Genomic DNA, 5,565 nt, shown 5'->3' with positions numbered 1-5,565 from the left:
AATAAAGTGTGTGTCTTGCCTGAGTCTTTGGGGTCCCCCTGACTCCCCCGGAAGCGGGAAAGGCACAGCCTCGGCTTTCCGTCCTGAAATAGGAAGGAGACGGAGGGGGCAGGAGGAAGGCAGATCTCCCTCCAGTGGCCTTGGCCGGTGGGAACTTGAGGTCCCTGATCCAGGTGGGACCTTCCCTCGCAGCCCAGAACCTGGTGTCTCCAGCCTGGACCCCTAGCCAAGGCCCCGGCCTCCACCAGCGCCCCGCGGGGTGGGGTGGGGGGGACACTGGAGAAGACGGGGAGGGGACCCCCCGTCTCACCCACTTTCAGGTGATACTCCAAAGGGAGACACACAGGGATCGGGGGCCTCTCGCCCCTGAAAGAAAAGCTTCCTTCTGTGCAGGGAGACGTCCACTCAGCCCCCAAGGACAGGGAGTGGGGCTGCTGAGGGCCGGTGTGCTCCCGGAGGTGCGGCCTCAGACTTGCGGGGCGGGGCTCTGAGGGCCCAGGTCTCTGGGCCCAGAACAGTCAGCATTACAGGGACTGGAAGGCCGCGAGGCTGCACAGGTGCGTTTGCCGCTTCCGAAGCCGAATTCCGTGCAAGAGCTCTCCCCCCTGTGTTCCGCGGGGCCCTCAACCCCTGGTGAATTACAGGGGCTCAGGAGTTTGCAATGGGTCACCGGGGGAGGAAGGCTCACTGTCCACCCTCTTCCCCTCTTCCCCTCGCCAACAGGAGGTGCAGAGCCCCACCTATCGTGACACCCCCCTCTTCTGTGTCAGGAGTCTGAATCCTTCCTGCCACAGGACACCTGGGGGAGAGGAGCTTCTCTCCTGGGAGTAGAAGAAAACTAGGTCCCCAGAAACAGACAGCCCCCTGCCCACCTGTGGCCCCTTAGCTAGTGGCCGGCCACCTGGGAAGTACATTAATTCAGTCAGTCTTCATGAATCCACACACGAGGTGTTATTACTAGCTCCACTTTACAGATGAGGAGAAGGCCTCTGTAGCAGTGCCCAAACTCCAGCCCGCGCCTGGAAGCCCCTAGCCTCAGAGTGTGGGTGCTGCTCAGCCTTAAGTTAAACCACCCCTGTGAGATGAATGGAGAGGCTGCAGTGCTCTGGGCCCCCGGCTTGGATCTCCGGGTCTGATTTTCTTTTCTCCACTGCGGGGTGCTCTGCGCCCCTCTCCTGTCCGCTTAGCTGTAGTCAGCTGCTGTCCTGGGGTGGGGCGGCCCCTGCTGGCTCTCCGGGGAAGTGCAGGGCTCAGCCTTGACTGACATTCGAGTGAATAACCGAGGGCACTGAAAAAAAAAAAAAAAGAAAAGAAAAAAGTACGCCCTAGCCTCACATTTAAATATTCTCACCTGATTGGTCTGGAGTGGAGCCCAGAAGGGGGTTTTATTTTTTTAAAGTTTTCCCAGGTGATTTTAATGCAGAGCCAGAGGGGAGGCAAGAAGAACACTGGAGTCAGGATGCCTGGATTTGAATCCAGTCTCTGTCACTTTTTATGCCAGTACTCTGCAGCTCTGTCACCTACCTTCTCTGAGCCTCAGTTTCCTTCATCTGTCCAATGGGGATGATTTCAGCCTCAAATAACAGGGTGGTATCAATGTGAGGTGGTGGATGTGAACGTGCTGTGCACACTGGAGGGCTGTATAAAATGGAAGGGATTGTCACGGGGTTATCGCTGGGGTCAGCCCTCCCGCCAGCCCCTACACCCCGTGGTTGCCCGCTTGCTCGGGCCATTTCTGGAACACTTTTGTAGAATGCTCCTGAGGATGCCGCGCTCTGCCTGCCCAGTTCTGTGTCACTTGCCGGGTCTCCAGGTAGATGCTCTGAACCCTGGGCAGAAAGGGATTTTATGGGTGGGTGAGCAGCATCGCCGCGGCGGCTCTAGCTACAGGAGTCACACTGATGTGTGAATGACTAGAAGCCTTTGCTGAGGGAAAGCATAATCGCCCCCATGTAGCAAGATGGTTGACTGGGCAGGGATCTTGGAGATGTCAAGCCTATTGCTCGCCTTCTCGAACTACCTACCTTCTAAAAGTTTAAAACCTGGCAGTTGACATACTGGGGTTATACTGCCCCTGTGTGGCACCACAGGAAACTGCAGCTGAGCTTCCGTGGCCTCAGTCTATTTTGCTTAAGATGTGGTCCCAGGGGTCCAGAATGAGTCAGCTGGGAACGCTTGTTAAACTTGGGGAATTATAGGACCTATACCAGGGCTAGCACCTTAGGGAGGGACTGGGAAATATGCGTTAAAATCTGCTTCCTGGGTGATTCTAATTTGTAGACTCACCTGACTTCTAGGTGACCTCATTTGCAGGATTCAGGGTACACTGAAAATCCAGAGTCCCTCATTCAGAAAGTGTCATGAATTTGAAGACAGCAACAGCAGAGCATTAAGTAAAGCACAGGCCCTGGGTGACTGCACAGGTTGTGTGCCCAGGAAGCTGGCCCTGGGCTGGTGCTCTCTGAATGCAGGGACTCTTTCCTGTTGTGACCACATTTGTCTGATGTATCTTGAAAATTAGCTACGTATGATGTGGTAGTTGAGAGCATCGGCTTGGAGGGGAGGTGTTCTTGGAACAGAACTTGGACTCTTGTGTAACTCCACATTGACCACAGGTGTAATGGAGGTGTGCCCAGGTGCAAGTAGGAAGACTAGCTGTGCCTCAGAGGGGTGCAAAGACAGAGTTGTAAGGAGGAAGTAGGAATTCAGGGAAAGGAGGTGTGTGTGTGTATGTATGTGTATGTGTGCACGAGCGCGAGTGGGCGTGTGTGTGTGGGGGGGAGCTTAGGCAGAGGGAAGAGCATGAGCTATGCCATGAACACGACCACCATGAGCCTGTGGTGAAGGGAGGGTGCACGTAGAGGAGGAGCTAGAGAGGGGGCCAGCGGAAAGCTCACCAGGAAGGACATTGGATGTCTACCTGAGTGGCTTCAAATTTGGCTCGAAAGTTCTCAAGAGCCAAGGAAGGAGTTGAGGCTGAGGATGGGCATGATGGGATCTGGTTTAGACAGTGAACTCCAGCTTTGGCAGTACTTTTGCGACTGACGTTTCCCCAAAGCACAATTATTGCTAACTGAAAAAGAAAAGAAAAGGAAAGAAAAGAAAGTGAGCTCCAACTGAGATGTCTAGGCTGGAAGCTAAGATGCAGAAAGGGAAGGGACAGAAGGTCCGGGCAGGAGGAAATTGCTGTGGTCCAGGTGAGGAGTGACTGTGGTCCGACCAGGCGGGGGAGGTGGAGAGAAGGGTCACGTTCCAGAGGTGTCAGTGAGGCAGCTTATTCCTGGGACTCACTGGACGTAGGGGGTAAATGGAGGCAAGAATAATGTCTGGGACAGCCCTGGCTGGGTCTCAGATGGTTAGAGCGTCATTCTGCTACACCAAGGCTGTGGGTTCGGTCCCCATCAGGGCACATACAAGAATCAACCAATGAACGCACATATCAGTTAATCGATGGTTGCCTCTCTCTCTCTCCCCCCTTTTCTTCCTCTTTCTCTCTAAAATCAACAAAGGAAAACTAAAAATGTTTTTAGAAAGAATGGTGGCTGAGGGTCAGGCTGTGGTGACTGCATGGTTGGTGGCACCTTTCCCTGGGACAGCAAATAGAGGAGGAAGATGAAGACCGGGGTTGGAGGAGGAGGAGGAGGAGAAGGGAGATGGAGTGGGGATGGTTTAGGGGAAGGAAGAGCTCAAATTTCTCTTTGTTGTTGAACTTGCACTCCTAAGGGTAAGATATAATGATAAGACAGGCAAAGTACCTGAGCTTAAGGGATGAGCCCAGGTCGGGCCTGCTGGGTGTGGGTTGCCTGGGTTTTGGGTGGAGAAGACATCCTGACTTCCTGCTCATCCTGATCCCGACACCCAGCCGCCGGGAGAGTCCCATTGGCTCCACCTCCGGGACATTGTTCATAGCCTCCCCCTTCTCTCCCTCTCCTTTGCCACCTGCAGAGTGAGAGAGGAGATGGCTGGCTGACGGAGGAGGTGGGGGAGCAGCAGGTGGGGGGAGCAAAGGAAGGGAGCTGTCCTTGGAAACAGGGGGGCTGGCTGGGGAGGGAAGGGGACGTGATGGCGGTTTTGCAGCTAACTCTGGGGGATCTGGGAGGGGAGGATGAGGGGGGTCTCACAGGCAGCTCTTGGTTTTCTCTGACGGGGGAAGGCAGTGTGGGGAGAAGCATGTGGGTGTGCTGTAGACCTGAGGGGAGCATGGGAGGGAGACAGTGCAGGTAGGGGTCCCAGGTGGGTTCCCCAGGCGGATGTTGAGGCTCGGGTGCTGGGGTGGTGTCTGCTCACAGGACGGTGGGACGACTTTCTCATCAGGACTCCACAGGGCTGTGCAGGGGCCACAAGGTTGGCTGGTGAGGTGTACCCAGGGCATGGGAGACCCAGACATGTGGCAGCTGTCAGTGGGGCCATGGGCCCGGTCTCGGGGAAGGAAGCAGAGCCAGAGAGGGTTGATGGATCAAAACTCGGCATGGCGAGACCAAAGACTCCATTGTCCCTTCCGTAAAATGCCGATGTTGCTGCCCCATCACTCTGTTCCGGTCGCTGTGATAGTAACTGTGAGTGGAACAGGAGAGTGGGCTTTTCCGATTGTCCCCGTGGGAACGTTGGGTCCTAGGGCTCAGAGTGTGGCTTTGATGGACACAGAGAGACTCGGTCGAGCTGGCGAGTGGAATAGAACAGTGTTTCTGAAAGTGTCCTAAAAGTGACACGAAACTCCAGCCCGTCTTACTGGACCCCAGAGACCGCAGTGAATGCGTGATCACTAAGGTGCTCTGTGGGTTCCAGGGTAGGGGTGGGACAAAAGGGTGGGGCAGCTGCGAGCCAGAATCCTGAGTGTTTAGGTGAGGGATGTGGGTGTGGGGGGAGGCTCGGGGGGCACAGGAACACGGTGGGGTGGGGGCGGAGGAGCCCTGAAGGAGGAGCAGCAGGTGAAGAGAGTCCTGCTCACACCCCCTTCAGGCGGAGTGTGCGTGACACAGGGTGGGTGAGCCGCCGCGGGTGGAGAGGCCAGCAGACGGTCCCAGGGCAGGCGGTGTCCTGTGGGCTGACGTGGCCCAACAAGGCCTTCCTGCATGGCACGGCACTCTTCTTGTCCCCTCGGCGCCCCCACCCCTGCAAAAGGAGGTGGGCAAGGCACCCAGCCCCTCTGCGCCTCCTGGCAATGCTTTCACATCCTCCACTGTTGTCTTCGCTGCGTAAGATTGCACGTTTGCAGCGCTGTGCACAGACAGGGGAGAGGTCTCAGGGAAGTTTCAGTGACCCAGGGACCCTTCGGAAGGAGTGTGCCCGATGACTGGCCAAGCCCCTGGCCAGGCGGGGGCTTTCCCAACTAGTCCAATGACCCGCAGGGGGCCGGGCGGAGAGGAGATGCCGCCAGCTCTGCCTCCCGGCTGTGCCCACGGGCTGGGGGGACCTCATAAGGTACGCTCACAAGGACGCATAAAGGACAGTGTGCTGCTGTGGGCCCCCCAAAGGAAGCGGGGACACGGGGATTGGGAGAAGAGCCCGAGAGAAGAGGCTGAGGATGCACTGCAGCGGAGTGACTGAGGCAGAAAGGACAATGTG

Source organism: Phyllostomus hastatus, unplaced genomic scaffold (genome assembly GCF_019186645.2).
Source record: "Phyllostomus hastatus isolate PE091 unplaced genomic scaffold, TTU_PhHast_1.1 phas_contig_137, whole genome shotgun sequence".
Taxonomy (NCBI): domain Eukaryota; kingdom Metazoa; phylum Chordata; class Mammalia; order Chiroptera; family Phyllostomidae; genus Phyllostomus; species Phyllostomus hastatus.
Note: the sequence above shows the minus strand (reverse complement) of the source record.